Source organism: Bos indicus x Bos taurus, chromosome 16 (genome assembly GCF_003369695.1).
Source record: "Bos indicus x Bos taurus breed Angus x Brahman F1 hybrid chromosome 16, Bos_hybrid_MaternalHap_v2.0, whole genome shotgun sequence".
NCBI lineage: Eukaryota > Metazoa > Chordata > Mammalia > Artiodactyla > Bovidae > Bos > Bos indicus x Bos taurus.
Window position 1 is genome coordinate 23,746,252 of NC_040091.1, and position 22,307 is coordinate 23,768,558.

Here is a 22,307-nt window from a genome sequence, read left to right on the forward strand (position 1 = left end):
CCTTTTGACCCCAGGGACTATAGCCGCCAGGCTCTTCTGTCCTTGGGATTCTCCAGGCAAGGATACTGGAGTGGGTTGCCATTTCTTTCTCCAAGGGATCTTCCTGACCCAGGAATAGAACCTGCATCTCTTATGTCTCTTGCATTGGCAGGTGGGTACACTCCTATATAAAAAAAATAGAAAGAAAAGAACTGTTCCTAAATACTTTCATATTTAACAAAACACAAAAACAGCCAAGTAAATACACAATTTAATTTTTTAATCTTTCAAAATATGCTTTAGTACAGCAAAATTAAATATTTACCATCCCTGTCTCACTAGACCACGGTTACTCAGCCTCTCCAATGTCAGTGTTTGGGGCCGGAGAATTCTTACTTGTATGGAGTTGTCCTGTGCAACGGAGGGTGTTTAGCAACATCTCTGGCCTCTGCCCACTAGATGCCAATAATGCTTGTCACAGTCGTGACAACCAAAATGTCTCCAGACATTTCCAAATATCCCCAAGGCAGAAGTTTTCCCTGATTGAGATCCACTGTGCCAGATTCTTTTCTCGATAATTCTTTCCCAGTATTTCAGTGAGTTGCTATAGGTTCACTTTGCTTTGTCTTGGATAATTCACACAGCAAGAGGCACTTATTCTGCATCAAGTCCTTTGCCCCAAAGCCCCATGTCTTTCTGATTTTATGGTTCCATGTTTTACTGCCAGCTTCTTTGCACTAGAAGGAACCTAGGAACTCTGGAGCTTGAGACAGAGAAAGCTTTCCTACTAATCCTTGGCTCAGATGGTAAGGAATCTGCCTGTGATGCCGGAGACCTGAGTTCAATCCCTAGGTTGGAAAGATCTCCCAGAGAAGGAAATGACAACCCACTCCAGTATTCTTGCCTAAAGAATCCCCATGGACAGAGGAGCCTAGGGGCTACAGTCCATGGGATTGCAATGAGTTGGACACGACTGAACAACTAAGCACAGCACAGTCCTTATTGAAATAGTCTGTTCTCTGCTGAGATGTCTTTAAGCCCCTTCCATCTCACACACACACACACACACGCAACACCCACAGGCTCAGGTTTATAAAGACTTTTCCCTGCACAGAGTAACTGTCAAAGGCTCCTCCTAAGCCTGCATTTGCATCTGTCATGATTGCTCTTTTCTGTTCCCCAAATCAACTCTCCTAAATTTTTCTAATTATTCCCAATTCAAGTGACTCACAATTCTGAGCTTTTTACAATTTTGTTAAGACCTGCAAAAACCAACCTAGGCATATTATTGAATAGAACACTGGGGAAAGTGTTCTTAAGTGGAAGGTTGACCCCATATTCTACATTGAATCCAAAATTTATAGCTGCCAAAGGGTCTGACTGTCCACGCTGTCCCCTTGGACTCAGGGACTTTCCTGCACAGCATTCTCCTTTGGCTGCCCTGTGCGGTGCAGGGTCACTCTGGGTATTGGCAGGAGAATCCCTGGGACACCGGTTCTGACCTAAGAAGTGTTATTGCTCTTTCAGCAGAACTTATATCTCTAGCAATGATGTAATAATATAGGAAATATCCCTTCAGTGTCTACTGTGGGGCACCTCTGGATATTACCCCAGCCAGAAATGCCCTTTGGGTCTTTTCATGTCCCCAAGAGCCCTGAGAGCCCCCAAACCACCTTTGCAACATCTTCTCTAGACTCTGATATAGTGTCACTGATTATCTTGCTGGGAGAAGGACTGAATCTCCTCCGAACCCAGCTGCCTTCCTCTCCAAGGCTCAGTGCCCCCCACTGAGACATACAAGGAATCAGCCCCAATAAATTCCCAGAAACACTGAATAGAAATATTCAAATTACTCAGGCTCTCAGGCACAGGAAACACTGCCCTCCTGCATCCCAGGAGAAAAACTTCTCTTATCCACAGAACCCAGATGGTTGCACTGCGTCAACCTCACACCACCATGCCCTTTCCTCCCCATCAGACAATAAGTTCTATGAGAGCTGGAGTGTCTGTTGTTCACCTTTGACTTCCCAGTACAGATGCCAGTGCCTGAAACAGAATAAGTTCTCAGTAAGTACTTAATGAGTAGAATCATAGTCTCAAGAGTATCTGAATTTTACAGTCCCTGAGTTGCTGCCAGGAGAACCAGGCAGATGAAAATAAGAGCTCTGAACACTTACTCCAGACAGAAGACTTAACCTAACTGGTTTCCCATCCTGGATAAAGCCAACAGATGTTTCTATAATTCCGCATTTGTTTTCCAGTCCTATTTTTGTTTTGGCCAACCACGGATCAATGAAAGGCAAGAAGACTGGCTTCCCTCCACACTTTCTTCAAGATCTCTCAGAGCTCCAAGGCAATCTTGGAGCCCAGAGTAGTCCCAACATTCCTTGGTATTGCCAGGTCGCACATTCACCCCACCTTCTTTTCCTGCCAAGTTGCCAAAACTTCATTGCAAAGCATGAAGGTGCTGTGGGCTCAGACAGGCTGGAACCGAGGCATGATTTTGTTTACTATATCCTTATCCTTGCCACAGTCGGCCAAAAACACCTTCAGCTGTCAACTAGTACACTGACAATAGGCAATAGGTTGAAAGTAGATTTCAAGGGACTTTCCTAAGTCTGAGTGAAAGTGTTAGTTGCTCAGTTGTGTCCAACTCTTTGTGACTCCATGGACTGTTGCCCACCAGGCTCCTCTGTCCATGAAATTCTTCAGGCAAGAATACTGGAGTGGGTTGCCATTCCCTTCTCCAGGGAATCTTCCTGACCCAGGTATCAAACCTGGGTCTCCCGCATTGCAGGGAGGTTCTTTACCGTCTGAGCCATCAGGGAAACCTATTACTGAGTACACATTGGCTATAATTTCAACATGGCTCAACTCAAGAACTCCTTTTCAATCTATGTTTCCTTTCAAATATGGACCACAGAAATATTTGGGCATTCTAATACTGTCAATGGAAGTAAAATTATAGAGCAAATTTGGAAAAGAATTAGGCAGTGTCCATTAGAGTTTTAAGTGATCTTACTCTGTAACTTAGTATTCTGCTTCTCCCTTGGAAAACACATGTATGACTAAGGTAATAATAAAGGAATAAAACATGTACAAGGGATGTTCACTGCAGTGTTGTTTACAGTGTTGAAAAACGGGCAACAAACAAAACACCCATCAACAGGGAAGGACAGAATAAACTAATATATTGTTGTTGTTTAGTTGCTAAGTCTTTTCTGACTCTTTGAGACTCCATGGACTGTAGCCCACCAGGCTCTTCTGTCCATGGGGTTTTTCCAGGCAAGAATACTAGATTGGGTTGCCATTTCCTTCTCCAGGGGATCTTCCTGACCCAGAGATTGAATCTGCATCTCTTTCATTGCAGGCGGATTTTAATGACTATAATTAGAGAGTTAGGATTCCAAAGAAAACAAGGTTTTGTCATTGTTGTTTAGTCACGAAGCCATGTTCGGCTCTTTGTGACCCCATGGACTATAGCCCTCCAGGCTTCTCTGTTCATGGGATTTTCCAGGCAAGAATACTGGAGTGGGCTGCCATTTCCTTCTCATATATATCCTACCAGTAAATACTAAATATTTGTTGTATATAGCAGTTGAAGTGCAATTAGCCTGTTTGTATTAGCATGGGTAGGTCTCTAAGACATATATATTTTTTAATGCAAATGTAAATAACATAGCAGAAGTCCATTTGCTGAAAACACACACACACAACTTAAATTTTCTTTATAAATGCAGTAATGTTAGGCATGTAAATAGATTTAAAAATGTACAGAATAAGTTCCTCCTGATGTGTGATTTATCCAGGAAAAAGCAAAATGCATCTGTATGCAACTCACTGAGATACTGAAAAAGAATTATCAAGAAAAGAATCTGAAATAGCAGTTCTCAACCAGGGGCAATTTCTGCCTTGGGGATATTTGGGAATCTCTGGGAATGTCTGGAGACATTTGTTGTCAGGACTGAAACAAGTATTATTGGCATCTAGTGGGTAGAGGCCAAGGATGTTGCTAAACAACCTACGTGGCACAGGACAACTCTATGCATATAAGATTTCTCTGGCCCCAAATGCTAAAACTGGTGATGCTGAGAAACCATGGTCCAGTGAGAAAGGGATGGCAAATATTTAATTTTGCTGTTCAGTTCAGTCAGTTCAGTTGATCAGTCGTATCCGACTCTTTGTGACCCCATTGACTGCAGCATGCCATGCTTCCCTGTCCATCACCAACTCCCTGAGCTTGCTCAAACTCATGTACATTGAGTTGGTGATGCCACCCAACCATCTCATCCTCTGTCGTCCCCTTCTCCTCCTGTCTTTAATCTTTCCTAGCATCAGAGTCTTTTCCAATAAGTCAGTTCTTTGCATCAGGTGGCCAAAGGATTGGAGCTTCAGCTTCAGCCCTTCCAATGAATGAATATTCAGGACTGATTTCCTTTAGGATTGACTGATTTGATCTCCTTGAAGTCCAAGGGACTCTCAAGAGTCTTCTCCAACACTGGAGTTCAAAAACATCAATTCTTTGGTGCTTAGCTTTCTTTATGGTCCAACTCTCACATCCATACATGACTGCTGGAAAAGCCATAGCTTTGACTAAATGGACCTTTGTCAGCAAAGTAATGTCTCTGCTTTTCAATATGCTGTCTTGGTTGGCCATAGATTTTCTCCCAAGGAGCAAGCATCTTTCAATTTCATGGCTTCAGTCACCATCTGCAGTGATTTTGGAGTCCAGGAAAATAAAGTCTGTCAGTGTTTCCTTTGTTTCCCCATCTATTTGCCATGAAGTGATGGGTCTGGATGCCATGATCTTAGTTTTCTGAATGTTGAGTTTTAAGTCAGTTCTTTCAGTCTCCTCTTTTACTTTCATCAAGAGGCTTTTTAGTTCCTCTTTGCTTTCTGCCATAAGAGTGGTGTCATCTGTGTATCTGAGGTTATTGATATTTCTCCCTGCAATCTTGATTCCAGCTTGTGCTTCATCCATCCTGGCATTTCGTATGATGTAATCTGAATAGAAGTTAAATAGGCAGGGTGACAATATACAGCCTTGGCATACTGCTTTTCCAATTTGGAACCAGTACATTGTTCCTTGTCTGGTTCTAACTGTTCCTTTTTGATCTGTAGATAGATTCCTCAGGTGGCAGGTAAGGTGGCCTGGTATTCCCATCTCTTGAAGAATTTTCCACAGTTTGTTGTGATCCACACAGTCAAAGCCTTTGGGGTAGTCAATAAAAAAGAAGTAGATGTTTTTCTGTAATTCCCTTGCTTTTTCTATGATCCAACGAATATTGGCCATTTGATCTCTGGTTCCTCTGCCTTTTCTAAATCCAACTTGAACACCTGGAAGTTCTCAGTTCATGTACTGTTGAAGCCTGGCTTGAAGAATTTTGAGCATTATTTTGCTAGCATGTGAGATGAGTGCAATTGTGCGGTAGTTTGAACATTCTTTGGCATTGCTTTTTTTTTGGGATTGGATTGAAAACTGACTTTTTCCAGTCCTTTGGCCACTGCTAAGTTTTCCAAATTTGCTGACATATTGAGTGCAGCCCTTTAACAACATCATCTTTTAGGATCTGAAATAGCCCAACTAGAATTCCATCACCTCCGCTAGCTTTGTTCATAGTGATGCTTCCTAAGGCCCACTTGAGTTTACATTCCAAAATGTCTGGCTCTAGGTGAGTGATCACACCATCGTGATTATCTGGGTCATGAAGATCTTTTCTGTATAGTTCTTCTGTGTATTCTTGACGCCTCTTTTTAATATCTTCTGCTTCTGTTAGGTCCATACCATTTCTGTCCTTTATTGTGCCCATCTTTGCATGAAACATTCCCTTGGTATCTCTAATTTTCTTGAAGAGATCTCTAGACTTTCCCATTCTATTGTTTTCCTCTATTTCTTTGCATTGATCACTTAGGAAGGCTTTTTTTTTTTTTTTTTTAAATCTCTCCTTGCTATTCTTTGGAGCTCTGCATTCAAATGGGTATATCTTTCCTTTTCTCCTTTGCTTTCTCTTCTTTTCTCAGCTGTTTTTAAGGCTTCCTCAGACAACCAATTTGCCTTTTGGCATTTATTTTTCTTGGGGATTGTCTTGATCACCCCTCCTGTATAATGTCACAAACCTCCATCTATAGTTCTTCAGGCACTCTGTCTATCAGATCTAATCCCTTGAATCTATTTATTACTTCTACTGTATAATCATCAGGGATTTGGTTTAGGTCATACCTGAATGGTCTAATTTTGCTGTAATAATTATTTGAAATATTAAGAAATTAAAAATAATTTACTTACTTTGCTGTTTTTGTGTTTTGTTAAATATGAAAATATTTAGGAAAATTTGTTTCTTTTCTTTTTTTAATATAGAAGTATAGTTGATTTGGGCTTCCCAGTGGCTCAGGAGTAAAGAATCCACCTGCCAATGCCAATGGAGATGCAGGAAATGTGGCTTTAATCCTTGGGTCATGCAGATCCCCTGGAGGAGGAAATGGCAACCCACTCCAGTACTTTCACCTGGGAAATCTCATGGACAGAGGAGCCTGGAGGTTTACCCTCTGTAGGGTTGCAAAGAATCAGACACAACTGAGCAAGCAAGCAAATAGTTGATTTATATATGAAAGGACTTTTTTTAGGCTCTTTTGGAATCTCTGTCTCTTAACACTATTTTTTAGAATAAGATTTTAAATTCTTCAATTTTCATACCATAGGGGTTTCAATAATTTATTTTTTGGAATTAGTGAAGGACTATTGAATAGCAATTATTGATTAAAAAATAAAAAGTGTTCTGTTTGAAATATTGTGCTCAGAATTTTGAAGATAGTGTCCACACATTGGAGTATCCTGTGAAGAGATTTTACTGGAAATTCAGGGTATCATTATTATGGTTACAGAAAACAATCAGATTTGTCTTGTGGCATGGGCATTACTATATGAAACAAAGTATGTATAGGTATTAAGACACTGAAAAAACACTTTTTCTAGGTCATTTCCCACCCCTCCCCATAATTTATTATAAAAAATTTCCAAACATAAGTTGAAAGAATCTTACAATAAACACCACAAAGATTATACAATTAATTTGTGCTGTATTTGTTTATCATATGTCAATCCACCTGTCTCTGTCTCCATTCATCCAAAAGTCCACCTTATTTTTTTTTTTTTCAACTTTTACTTTGTGTTGGGGTATAGCCAATTAACAAATGATGTTGTGATAGTCTCAGGTGAACAGTGAAGGGACTTAGCCATTTGTATACATGTGTTCATTCTCTGCCATACTCCCCTGCCATCCAGCCTGCTGCATAGCCTGGAGCAGAATTCCATGTGCTATACAGTAGTTCCTTGTTGGTTATCCATTTTAAATATAGCAGTGTGTACCCGCCCATTCAAACTGCCTAACTATTCCTTCCCCCGACCCTTCCCGTCAGCAACCGTGTTTGTTCTCTAAGTCTGTGAGTCTCTTTCTGTTTCATAAGTTCATTTGTATCCACATATAAGGAATGTCATATATTTCTCCTTCTCTGCCTGCCTGACTTCACTCAGTATGACAATCTCTTGTGTTTGAGTGTCTCCTGTGGAGGTATGGGTCAGCAGTGGTCTGCCACAGGGGTAGGGGCTCTGGGAATAGCAGACCCAGGTATGGCATAAGCCCTCTTGAAGGAAGTATCCATTAACCCCACCACAGAGTGACCAGAACTTACACAGGACTGGGAAACAAACCCTTGGCGGGCACAAACAGAACTTTGTGAGGACCCAGGAGAAAGGAGCAGTGATCCCACAAGAGACTGACCCAGACTTGCCCGTAAGTGTCCAGGAGTCTCCGGCAGAGGCGTGGGTTGGTGGTGGCCTGCTGCAGGGCTGGGGGCACTGAGTATAGCAGTACATGCACGGGGTCTTTTGAAGGAGATCACCATTATCTTCATTACCTTCACCCACAGTTTGCTGCTGCTGCTACTACTGCTAAGTCACTTCAGTTGTGTCCGACTCTGTGCGACCCCAGAGACAGCAGCCCACCAGGCTCCCCCGGCCCTGGGATTTTCCAGGCAAGAACACTGGAGTGGGTTGCCATTTCCTTCTCCAATGTGTGAAAGTGAAAAGTGAAAGTGAAGTTGCTTAGTCGTGTCTGACTCCTAGCGACCCCATGGACTGCAGCCTACCAGGCTCCTCCATCCATGGGATTTTCCAGGCAAGAGTACTGGAGTGGGTTATAGTTTGGCCCCAGGTAAATAAGAGGGAGGGAACATGGCCCCACCCATCAACAGAAAATTGGATTAAAGATTTACTGAACATGGCCCCGCCCATCAGAACAAGACCCAATTTCAGTCAGTCTCTCCCATCAGGAAGCTTCCATAAGCCTCTAGTCATGTCTGACTCTTTGCTACCCCATGGACTATACAGTCTATGGGATTCTCTAGGCCAAAATACTGGAGTGGATAGCCTTCCCCTTCTCCAGGGGATCTTCTCAACCCAGGGATCGAACAAGTCTCATGCATTGCAGGCGGATTCTTTACCAGCTGAGCCACAAGGGAAGCCCCCTATCAGAGGGCAGACAGATTGAAAACCACAATCACAGGAAACTAACCAATCTGATCACATGGACCACAGCCTGGTCTAATTCAATGAAACTATGAGCCATGCCGTTTAAGGCCACCCAAGATGGACAGGTCACGGTGGAGAGTTCTGACAAAACGTGGTCCACTGCAGAAGGGAATGGCAAACCACTTCAGTATTCTTGCCTTGAGAACCCCATTAACAGCATGAAAAAGCAAAAAGATAGGACACTGAAAGAAGAACTCCCAAGGTTAGTAGGTGCCCAAAATGCTACTGGAGATCAGTGGAGAAATAACCCCAGAAAGAATGGAGAGATGGAGCCAAAGCAAAAACAACACCCAGTTGTGGATGTGACTGGTGATGGAAGTAAAGTCTTGATGCTGTAAAGAGCAATATTGCATAGGAACCTGGAATGTTAGGTCCATGAATCAAGGCAAATTGGAGGTGGTCAAACAGGAGATGGCAAGAGTAAATATCGACATTTTAGGAATCAGCCAATTAAATGGACTGGAATGGGTGAATTTAACTCAGATGGCCATTATATCTACTCCTGTGGGCAAGAATCCCTTAGAAGAAATGGAGTAGCCATCACAGTCAACAAAAGAGTCTGAAATGCAGTACTTGGATGTGATCTCAAAAATGACAGAATGATCTCTATTGGTTTCCAAGGCAAACCATTCAATATCACAGTAATCCAAGTCTATGTCCCGACCAGTAATGCTGAAGAAGCTGAGGTTGAATGGTTCTATGAAGACCTAAAAGACCTTCTAGAACTAATACCCAAAAAAGATATCCTTTTCATTATAGGGGACTGGAATGCAAAAGTAGGGAGTCAAGAAATTCCTGAGGTAACAGGCAAATTTGACCTTGAAGTACAGAATGAAGCAGGGCAAAGGCTAATAGAGTTTTGCCAAGAGAACACACTGATCATAGCAAAAACCCTCTTCCAGGAACACAAGAGAAGACTCTACACATGGACATCACCAGATGGTCATTACCAAAATCAGATTGATTATATTATTTGCAGCCAAAATGGAGAAGCTCTATACAGTCAGCAAAAACAAGACCAGGAGCTGACTGTGTCTCAGATCATGAACTCCTTATTGCCAAATTCAGACTTAAATTGAAGAAAATAGGGAAACCCACTAGACCATTCAGGTATGACCTAAATCAAATCCCTTATGATTATACAGTGGAAGTGACAAATAGATTCAAGGGATTAGGTCTGATAGACAGAGTGCCTGAAGAACTATGGATGGAAGTTTATGACATTGTACAGGAGGGGTGATCAAGACAATTCCCAAGAAAAATAAATGCCAAAAGGCAAATTGGTTGTCTAAGGAGGCCTTACAAATAGATTAGAAAAGAAGAGAATCTCAAGGCAATGGAGAAAAGGAAAGATATACCCATTTGAATGCAGAGCTCCAAAGAATAGCAAGGAGAGATAAGAAAGCCTTCCTAAGTGATCAATGCAAAGAAATAGAGGAAAACAATAGAATGGGAAAGTCTAGAGATCTCTTCAAGAAAATTAGAGATACCAAGGGAATGTTTCATGCAAAGATGGGCACAATAAAGGACAGAAATGGTATGGACGTAACAGAAGCAGAAGATATTAAAAAGAGGCATCAAGAATACACAGAAGAACTATACAGAAAAGATTTTCACGACCCAGATAATCACGATGGTGTGATCACTCACCTAGAGCTAGACATTCTGGAATGCAAAATCAAGTGGGCCTTAGGAAGCATCACTACGAACAAAGCTGGTGGAGGTAATGGAATTCTAGTTGAGCTATTTCAAATCCTGATAGATAATGCTATGAAAGTGCTGCACTCAATATGCCAGCAAATTTGGAAAACTCAGCAGTGGCCACAGTACTGGATAAGGTCAGTTTTCATTCCAATCCCAAAGAAAGACAATGCCAAAGAATGCTCAAACTACCGCACAATTGCCCTTATCTTACACATTAGTAAAGTAAAGCTAAAACTTCTCCAAGCCAAGCTTCAACAGTGAAACATGATCTTCCAAATGTTCCAGCTGGATTTAGAAAAGGCAGAGGAACAAGAGATCAAATTGCCAACATCCACTGGATCATTGAAAAAGCAAGAGAGTTCCATAAAAATAGCTACTTCTGCTTTATTGACTATGCCAAAGCCTTTGATTATGTGGACCACAACAAACTGTGGAAAATTCTTCAGTAGGTGGGAATACCAGACCACCTGACCTGAGTCTTGAGAAATCTGTATGCAGGTCAGGAAGCAACAGTTAGAACTGGACATGGAACAACAGACTGGTTGCAAATTGGGAAAGGAGTATGTCAAGGCTGTATATTGTCCCCCTGCTTATTTAACTGCTATGCAGAGTACATCATGAGAAATACTGGGCACAAGTTGGAATCAAGATTGCTGGGAGAAATATCAGTAACGTCAGATATGCAGATGACACCACCCTTGTGGCAGAAAGCGAAGAAGAACTAAAGAGCCTCTTGATGAAAGTGAAAGAGGAGAATGACAAAGCTGACTTAAAACTCAACATTCAGAAAACTAAGATCATGACATCCGTTCCCATCACTTCGTGGCAAATAGATGGGGAAACAGTGGAAACAGTGACAGACTTTATTTTCTTGGGCTACAAAATCACTGCAGATGGTAACTGCAGCCATGAAGTTAAGAGACCTTTGCTCCTTGGAAGAAAAGTTATGACCAACCTAGACAGCATATTAAAAAGCAGAGACATTACTTTGCTGACAAAGGTCCATTTAGTCAAAGCTATGGTTTTTCCAGTAATCGTGTATGGATGTGAGAGTTGGACTATAAAGAAAGCTGAGCGCCAAAGAACTGATGCTTTTGAACTGTGGTGTTGGAGAAGACTCTTGAGAGTCTCTTGGACTGCAAGGAGATCCAACAAGTCCATCCTAAAGGAAATCAGTCCTGAATATTCCTTGGAAGGACTGATGTTGAAGCTGAAACTTCAATCCTTTGGCCACCTAATGCAAAGAACTGACTTATTTGAAAAGACATGATGCTGGGAAAGATTGAAGGTGGGAGGAAAAGGGGATGGCAGAAGATCAGATGGTTGGATGACATCACCAACTCTTGGGCAGGAGTCTGAGTAAACTCCAGGAGTTGGCGATGGACGGGGAGGCCTGGAGTGATGCAATCCATGGGGTCCCAAAGTGTCGGACATGACTGAGTGACTGAAATGAACTGAACTGATGGCAATATGTAGGTCCATTCATGTTTCTATAAATAGCATTATTTCATCCTCTTTAATGGCTGAATAATATTCCATTATACATTGTACCATATACTATCCATTCCTGGTCAATGGACATTTAGGTTCTTTCCATGTCTTGGCTATTGTGAACAATGCTGCAATGAGCATTAGAGTGCATGTATCCTTTTGGATCATTTTTTTTTTTTTCCTGTTATATGCCCAGGAGTGGATTTCAAGGTCATATTGTAGCTCTAATTGTAGTTTTTGAAGGACCATCCATTCCATTTTTCATAGTGGCTTTACCAGTTTACATTGCCACCAACAGTGTAGGAGGGTTTCCTTCCCTATACACCCTCTTCACCATTATATTGTTTATGGATTTTTTCATCATTGCCTTTCTGGCTGCCCACCTTATTTTCCAATATATTACAAAGTAATACATTTCATCAGTTAGGTTTACTTCATTATGCATTCATTAACTGGAGTCCAGTGTTTATTTAGAGTCCTTTTTTAAGTGGAAGGTGAATTTTGCACTATAAGGTGTACTATTCAGTGAAGTTTTTTTTTTTTTTTAAATAAATCCATACACCTATTTAACCCAAACCCCTATCAAGGTTTAGAATATTGCCATCAATCCAGAAAGTTCTCTCATGCTCCTTCTCATTTAGGCTCTATCTCCTGAAACACTGGTGTGATTTTTTTCCACTGTGGGGTTGTTTTTCCTGCTCTTGCAGGGCATTTTTGACAACACTGGGGTAAATTCTGGTTCTTGCCCCAAATCAAGTAGGCCAATCATATCAGTGCCCCTAAATGGAGATCTCTAAGGAACAAGTGAAAAGCAAGAGTGGATGAAAAGCAGAATTGGTGGACAGAAGCCTTAAAAACCAGTGATTCTAAGATGGTGTCCAATGAAAATTCTAGGCAAGTGGTGAGTTGATAGAGGGATTCTGAGGGGAGGGGCCCTCATGTAGGTGGGTGGACCTTGAAGGCATTATGCTAAGTGAAATAAATCAAACAGAAGATGACAAATACTATACTATCTCACTTATCTGTGGAATATACAAACACACACATAAAAACAAAACAGAAACAAAGCAAAAAACAACCAAACTCACAGAAAAAGAGATCAGACTTGTGGTTATCTGAAGTGGAGGGTTGTGGGAAGGGGAACTTGAGGAAGGTGGTTAAAAGATCCAAAATTCCACTTATAAGATAAATAAGTATAAGGATTTAATGTACAACATGATGACTATGCTTCCCTCATAGCTCAGTTGGTAAAGAATCCACCTGCAATGCCGGAGACCCCGGTTTGATTCCTGGGTCGGGAAGATCAGCTGGAGAAGGAATAGGCTACCCACTCCAGTATTCTTGGGCTTCCCTTATGGCTCAGCTGGTCCCACAATGAGAGAGACTTGGGTTCGATCTGGGTTGGGAAGATCCCCTGGAGAAGGGAAAGGCTACCCACTCCAGTATTCTGGCCTGGAGAATTCCATGGACTGTATAGTCCATGGGCTCGCAAAGAGTTGGACATGACTGAGAGACTTTCACTTTCATTTTTGTGATGACTATACTTAGCTCTGTTGTACAAGGCATAAGAAAGTTGTTAAGAGAATAAATCCTAATAATTCTTACTGTAGGGAGCATTTGCTTTCTTTTTTTCTTTTCTTTTTATTGCAATTGTATGAGAAGATGGATGTTAGCTGAAACTATTGTGGTCCTCATTTCACAATATATGTAAATCAAACCATCATGCTGTATGCCTTAAACTTATACAGAGATGTATGTTAATTATTTCTCAATAAACTGGAAAAACAAATATCAAAAAGAATTAAATTGAATGATGCACATGAAAGGATTCTGCAGATATAAGTTAACTGATGCCCATCTACCTGGCTCCATGTTGGGAGGCCAGGGAGGGGAAAAAACAGAAAGCCTAACCACAAGTAAACTTACCTTCTGAATTACTGATAAATCATGAATAAGATCAATCTCAACATTCTGTTTCTGCTCTTATATTTTCCTTGCATTAGAGTCAAAGTGCACAGATTCTTCTAGCTTTGTTGTCCCATCTCTTTTTTGACCCAACATTGTGTTTCAAATGAATGTCTACTTTACTCACTAGATAAGCCTGTGCTTTGGTTATTAATAAACAAATAAAAAAGCAAATGAACCCTCATAAGAGAGACATTTACTTTTCCTTAAGATATTTGTAAATGCATGCTCAAGACTCTGAGCAGAGATCCAAAAACATTGGAGGAGTTTAGCTTCAGAGAGATCACATGTTGAAGAATAACACTCATTTGGATATCTGTGTTTACATATAATAGAAAGACAGCCAACTTCTTTATTTCATGATTCATACTTTGTGAGTAATCATAGTGACCTCTCACTTAGCATCTTGATCTTGGTTTTTATAGAATTAGGGAATTTCCCTTGATAATTTGGGTCTCCCACCTTGGCAAGTTCAAGTCCATGGCCAACATGATGGCAGATATCTGAGAACCTTGAACTGAGAGTTGGAGGATTGGAAATCTCAGCTTCTTTACCAAGTAGAGTCTGGACGTAGTTTTGTTGCCCTAATTGTGTTTAATTCTATATATGAGGGGTTCTATGAGTCTCTGGTTTTCTAACAAATAATGTCAACTGTATTTATCTCAGTCTTTTGTGTATAGGCTTCCTTGGTTAAGTGATCTTACTGTCTTCAGTCTCATCCTCAGAACCACCCATCAGTCATCAGGGTACGGTTTGCATGGAGGAACTATAGGGAATAGAGGTTTCTGTAGTGTTGCTGTTTTAATTGGAAACTCAATTCTGGTTCTTGGCCCTAAGTGCCTTTCTCTCCCTGTATTGTCTGACTTTTTGAAGCTGTGGAATGTGCTAACAAATACGCCACAAGGAAATTGGATTCAGTGACAGAATCCTCAGGCCCTAGTCAATGACCTGGAACAGGCCTGCCTTGGGTATTCTGGTCCCTAGGAAGTGGATGATCCCCAAAAACCTGCAAGCAGGTCCTGCCACATGCTGCTGCAGCTGCTGGCAAAGCTGCTTGCTGAGTCGTTGTCTTTTTTCTTGGTCTGACCATTGGACCCTGAGCCTTGGAACCATCCCCTCATACCTGTTCTGCTTGATTTAGGTTCATGCAGCTTCAAAAGCAATCTTACACTCTTGCCTCTGACAGTTTCTCTTAATATAAAAACAGATGCTCAGGAGAAAAGTTGTTTTTTCTATTTCATATCATTACGTTTTAAGACAAATTTCTTTGGGCATTAAGATACTGCTATCTACATCTGTTTGCATCATTTAATTTTCTGCCAAAAATCTGTTCACTTACATGATTTTAATGGGCAAAACTAAAGCTATGGTCTCCTTTCACACAAGGTGGGCTGGTGATGCTCATTTTCCACTGCCCCTTCTCCATCCCTCTGTCCCATGAACCCCATCTAAGAGTTCTGTCTTACACTCTGGAGGGAAAATTTTAAGTTTCTTTCTTTCTTTCTTTTTTAAATAGAGAACTGGGGCTTAAGGGAAACCAACTTGCCTAAGAACTCTGACTTGATTTTTCTTCTTGAGCTTGCTTTCTTACTTTGAAGATTCCCCAGAAACAACTTCAGAGATATGAGTACCTAAAATTACGTTTAAATCTCTTTTATGAATTCCTGAAATTACTGAGGTGATAAGGGGCTAGAAGTAGTACTCCTGCTGGGTGATTCATTGTCCTCATTTGATTCCTGCTAAATTAGTAAAGTTTAATCTCATATGATGATGTCTCCAGGAGACACAAAGTGCCAACAAGCTCTAGAAGAATCCACGGTTTGTCTGTATCTATAGTGGAATGGAATTCATTCATTTAAAGCTCATCCATCCTTGCTAAGTATTTCTTTAAACATACAACCTTAAGTTGTTACTAGTTTTCTGCCATGTGTCTAGGGTTGGAGGATGTGTGTCTCTTCCCAAGATCTTCCTCTGAAGAACCTCAACTTCAGTTGCTTCTGTATGTGTGGCTCCAGTGGATACAGACTCAAAGTATGCTAGGTTCTCAACCCCTGGATTGATGAACCACTAGAGGAAGCTGGAACTAGGAAGGGGGCTATAAACTGGGGGCCCTGACCCAACTGAAGAAGCTGATTGCATCAAGGACAGGAGAAGGCCAAACTTGACCATCCATTTGGGACACCCAGCAAAGGAACCATTCAAGTTGATGGTCTGTGGGATTGCCAGGAGAGGTTGGCTCTGTGGTTTTATCTTCTACCAGGTGCTGGAACTCTGAGGAATCAAAACACTGGCCTTTCTGGTGATCATACCCTTTATGGTACGAACTCAGTGGATCCTGAGAACATCAGGATCCACTGATGTTCTCAGGAAAAACACTGAGTTTTGGAGGGGATATAGGGAACAGGGTGCAGCCTCTAGGGGCAAGGTATTGGAGTGGATCTGGAGTTTTGTGGTGATAGAGCTAGAAAACTTGGTTCAGTGAAGCACTCTGTAGAGGGGTTGTCTGGGAGCATAAATGAAAAAGTGGCCCTTGAAATATTCGGTTCAAGTAATATTTTTACCAATTACAAAATTAATATCATAGCACAATCTGTGTACACAGATCAGTTCAGTTCAGTTCAGTTGCTCAGTCATGTACGACTCCTTGCGACCCAATGGACTGCAGCATGCCAGGCTTCTCTGTTCATCACCAACTCCCGGAGCTTGCACAAATTCATGTCCATTGAGTCAGTGATGCCATCTAACCATCTCATCCTCTGTCGTCCCCTTCTCCTCCTGCTTTCAATCTTTCCCAGCATCAGGGTCTTTTCCACTGAGTCAGTTCTTTGCATCAGGTGGCCAAAGTATTGGAGTTTCAGCTTCAGTGTCAGTCCTTCCAGTGAACGAATATTCAGGACTGATTTCCTTTAGGATTGACTGATTTGATCTCCTTGAAGTCCAAGGGACTCTCAAGAGTCTTCTCCAACACTGGAGTTCAAAAACATCAATTCTTTGGTGCTTAGCTTTCTTTATGGTCCAACTCTCACATCCATACATGACTGCTGGGAAAGCCATAGCTTTGACTAAATGGACCTTTGTCAGCAAAGTAATGTCTCTGCTTTTCAATATGCTGTCTTGGTTGGCCATAGATTTTCTCCCAAGGAGCAAGCATCTTTCAATTTCATGGCTGCAGTCACCATCTGCAGTGATTTTGTAGCCCAAGAAAATAAAGTCTGTCACTGTTTCCATTGTTTCCCTATTTGCCATGAAGTGATGGGACCAGATGCCATAATCTTAGTTTTCTGAATGTTGAGCTTTAAGCCAACTTTTTCACTCTCCTCCTTCACTTTCATCAAGAGGTTCTTAGTACCTCTTTGCTTTCTGCCATAAGTATAGTGTCATCTGCATATCTGAAATTATTGGTATTTTTCCCTGTAATCTTGGTTCCAGCTTGTGCTTCATCCATCCTGGCATTTCGCTTGATGTACTCTGCATATAAGTACAACTTGAAAACAGCTCATAGCATAGAAAATCACAAAGAGGAAAACATCTTTCATGATCCAATTAATCAGAAATAAATATTGCTCACAATTCATGCACATTCTTCAAATTTCTTTCTTTGTAACTTAAAGATTGGTGTTGTATATATATGTTGTATATAAATGTATATATATGGTATTTTTTAATAATACAAAGTCCATATTATTAATTGCTAAAATATTATATATTTCTTGAAATGAAAATTTTCTGGATCAAAGGGGAGACCCTTGTTGTATAGAACATATATATAGATCTATGAAGCAACAATTAAAATTGGACATTGAACAGCAGACTAGTTCCAAATAAGAAAAGGAGTACATCAAGGCTGTATATTGTCACTCTGCTTATTTAATTTATATGCAGAGTACATCATGAGAAATGCTGGGCTGGAAGAAGCACAAGCTGGAATCAAGATTGCCAGGAAATAATATCAATAACCTCAGCTATGCAGATGACACCACCCTTATGGCAGAAAGTGAAGAGGAACTAAAAAGCCTCTTGATGAAAGTGAAAGAAGAGAGTGAAAAAGTTGGCTTAAAGCTCAGTATTCAGAAAGCTAAGATCATGGCATCCGGTCCCATCACTTCATGGGAAATATATGGGGAAACAGTGGAAACAGTGTCAGACTTTATTTTTTGGGCTCCAAAATCACTGCAGATGGTGATTGCAGCCATGAAATTAAAAGAAGCTTACTCCTTGGAAGGAAAGTTATGACCAACATAGATAGCATATTCAAAAGCAGAGACATTACTTTGCCAACAAAGGTCTGTCTAGTCAAGGCTATGGTTTTTCCAGTGGTCATGTATGGATGTGAGAGTTGGACTGTGAAGAAAATTAAGTGCTGAAGAATTGATGTTTTTGAACTGTGGTGTTGGAGAAGACTCTTGAGAGTCCCTTGGACTGCAAGGAGATCCAACCAGTGCATTCTAAAGGAGATCAGTCTTGGGTGTTCATTGGAAGGACTGATGGTAAAGCTGAAACTCCAGTACTTTGGCCACCTCATTGGAAGTGTTGACTCATTGGAAAAGACCCCGATGCTGGGAGGGATTTGGGGCAGGAGGAGAAGGAGACAACAGAGGATAAGATGGCTGGATGGCATCACCGACTCGATGGACATGAGTTTGAGTAAACTCTGGGAGTTGGTGATGGACAGGAAGGCCTGGCGTGCTGTGATTCATGGGGTTGCAAAGAGTCAGACACAACTGAGCGACTGAACTGAACTGAACTGATGCCCATAGAAGCAGTGTTTTCTTTGTCCCTGACAGGGCTTTCCTGAGTGTGGGCTTCATGAGGGCATGGTCAGAATGCATGGGACTCAGGGTTCATGTCATTGTGAAAATTCCCTGTACTGGGGAATGAAGAGTCCTTGAAGCTTCTGGTCTTGGCTTGGCCACTACCTGTATGACCTTAGGTGAATAACTACCTCTGTGGCATTTGTTCTCTCATCTGCAAAATGATGTTGAATTTTATAATCTCCAGGCTCCCTTTAAATTTTTACATTTTATTGTCCTCAATAGCAGTGAAAATACTGAATGAATCACCCAGATTTGAAAGCCAAATATTAACATCAAACACTTGGTAAACTTGGACAGTCTTTCAGAAGAAAATTCTTGCTGCACAGATCAAGAAGAAAGATGACATTTGAATGCTGGAAAAGAAAACTCCTCCTCCACCTTTGTTTATTTATTTTGAGTCAAGGAAGGCTGACTGAGAAGATGGCAGACTAATGTCTCAAAGTAACTATCTCCCCCCTGTCCACTTTAGATCTGAGACACCCAGAAGCTGTCACATTCTTAAGAGTGAATGACCACTCCTCTTCTTTTGTGCTCTCCACTATGCTGTATAGTACATTCTCATTTCATGAAATTAATTTCTTAGTTCTCTTTTCCCCCCTCTTATGTGGCTTACTCATATAAACAGATGGGAAAAGGACAAAAATGAATGATAAAGAACAAATGCAAAATCATAAGTATGATTTTCAAATTTCATATGAAAATATGGAATTTCATGAATGAATCCAGACAGCAACAGAGGGAATGGGCTGCTGGTGGCCAGGCTGAAATGGACCACACAAAGCCATGGAGACCGACTTATGTTCTGGCCCTTCTCAGGGGTGCCACTTTTGCTCTGACTCAAACATTAGGACTATTTCTTAGCTTTCTATGCTGCAACAAGGCACATAGTGCAATCTGGTAGTTGAATCAATTCTTCCTGGTTGGTTGGGCCAACAAATGAATTATTAGTTCTTTTCTCTTGGCGCAGCTGAGTTGCTATTAAAAAATGCTCTTAAGCACTTAGAATAAAGCAGTATGTACAAGAAACCAGTGGGAACCTGGGGGAGGGGGAAGCAGGCATTCACAGGGCTAATTTATTTCAAATCACACCCAGGAAATCCAGTTTATCTAAACAAATCCTGGGCCAGGAGTTAGGGCAGAGGGAGAGAAACCCTGAGCAGCCACAAAATATTAAGCATTGTAGAGCTGGATAAAGCAGGATTGGGAGACTCAATGACTGTTTAAATTATTATAGAATGTAAACTCATTGGATGACATCTAATCTGGCCATATTTCCCTCAATTATTTCACCCCAGCAGGGTTTACTTTCCCATCAGTACTGGATCACAGAGCTGTCAGCTGGCGTTTTTGAAGGGTGATTTGTTGCTCTAATGATGATACTGAAATCTGTTTATGGTTGTTTATCTAAGGGTCATCTTTCTTCTGAGGCAGTTTTCTCCTCCTGGGATTCTGTTTGGGCAGCTCTTTTAAATTCCCTAAACAGAACAACTGTCAGGGTTTTATAAAGAGTAAATATTCTGTCCATGTTAATTTTATGACCTATGACTATATCTTCGTTATTGAGCCAACTATGGTAATAATGATGCTTTATTTATTGAAGATGTTTTAAAGTTTACCAAACACATTCAAATGTATTATTTCACATGGCAATTATATATACTGGGCAGTTTACAATGTGCCAGATACTGTTCTAAGCAACAATTCCAAGGTGGGGGACTACTTGCATCTCCATTTTACAGGTGAGGATATAGAGGCACAGAAAGTTAAGCAACTTGCCTAAAGGCACACAGCTGGTAATCATACTGAAGGCAGGGGCATGAGAGCAGCATAGTGCAGAGCAGTGCTGAGCAGAGTTAGCCGATGTCCCCTGGTGGTTCAGACGGCAAAGAATCATCCTGCAATGTAGAAGACTGGGGTTTGATCCCTGGGTTGAGAAGGTCTTTCTGGAGAAGGGAATGGCTATTCATTCTAGTATTCTTGCCTGGAGAATTCCACAGACAGAGGAGCCTAAAGAGCTATAGTCCATGGGGTCGCAAGGAGTCCTACAAGACTGAGTAGCTCTTTCACTTTCACTTCTGTTAGAGTAAAAGGAATGAATATGTACTTCCAGAAGAATTTGAACTTAATCATGACTCAGAAGGCTCAATATTTCATTTAAATTGTGTGTTTTTCTTATAATTTTGGGCACAATTTGCAGTCTTTAGCTGAATTTGTTTTAGCCCAAATCTACATCAAATTTCTGAAGGAAGCTGATGTTCCAGGATGCACTTTGTTTATCTTGAGGCCTCTCATTGCTCTGACATACTGCTCACTGGGCACCACTGGCAGCATACATCTTCCAATTTGAGAATTCCAGATAATCATGGAGACATCGCTGGATTGTGAGTCAGGAGAGAACTAGGGCCTCGCTTCAGTGTTGCTAGTGGGTACCTGTGGGTCCATGAACAAGCCACGTGCACTTCAGAGCTCAGAGTTTCTTGTATAAGAAGTGAGGATTGGATCAGAGCAGTTGTTCTTATACTAGCCTCCTGAAACTCCTCAGCTTCTAGACAGATGGAGAAAGGAGCAAAGGTGAAGGCCCCTTATCACCTCTGTTACATACTTACATTTCGAGCCTTCTGGTAAGATTTATGCAGGCCAGTTGAATCTCACTCATTTCAAATATGTAAACAAAAACGTTTGGGAAAAACTAACAAATGAACAAGATGATTTCTAAGGCCAATATAGCCTAAGAATCTAAAGAGAGTGGCCAAAGTCTACTCTCCTTAGATTTCTTTTTAAAAAAAATCTTAAACAATTTTTTTATTAGAGTATAATTGTTTTACAATTTTGTGTTAATTTCTGCTGTATAACAAAGTGAATCAGCTATGTGAATATATATATATATCTCCTCTCCTTCAGCGTCCCTCTTACCCCACCCCTATCCCATCCCTCTAGGTCATCACAGAGTACTGAGCTGAGCTTCCTGTGCTGTCTAACAGCTTCCCACTTGGCCTGATCTAGGTTCACTTGGGAAATGTCTTCACTGTGTAAATGGTGATTAGTTATTTTGTCTTGTCGTGTTTTAGGCAATGTCCCCTGGGCTTTCCTTTTCATGGCCAAATCTAGACGATTTGTGTTTCTTTTGGAAGTGGGACTGGGATTCAGTTGGAGCATTAGAGGTTACTGTCGTTTTGGTTCTTATGCTTGTGTCTTTTAAGAACATCACATAGCTCTGTGTGTGTGAGTTGCTCAGTCATCTCTGACTCTTTGCGACTGCATGGACTGTAGCCCTCCAGGCTCCTTCGTCAATGGAATTTTCCAGCTAAGAATACTGGAAAGAATTCTTTAAGCTCAGTAAGAAGCCATTTCCTTCTCCAGGGGATCTTCCTGACCCAGGGATCAAACTGGAGTCTCCTGCATTGCAGGCAGACTCTTAACCATCTGAGCCACCAGGGAAGCTTGGCACTAAATACCATTCTTAAGAGATTAAGATAACAGACTGGATTAAAAACCAAAAACAAGTATATTATGCCTACAGGAAATAGACCTTAAATACAAAGATACAGAAATTTTGAACATAAAATGATGGAAAAAGATATAATGTAAAATATAAAGTAGACCAAAATAGCTATGCTAATAGCAATGGACAAAGTAAATATAAAGCCCAGAAGTGTTACTGTAGCCAAAGAGGGATAGTGATGATGATAAAATGCCAATCCATCAGGGAAATAGAACAATTCTAAAGGTATATATAATCTACAGAGCCTCAAAATATTTTTAAAAAT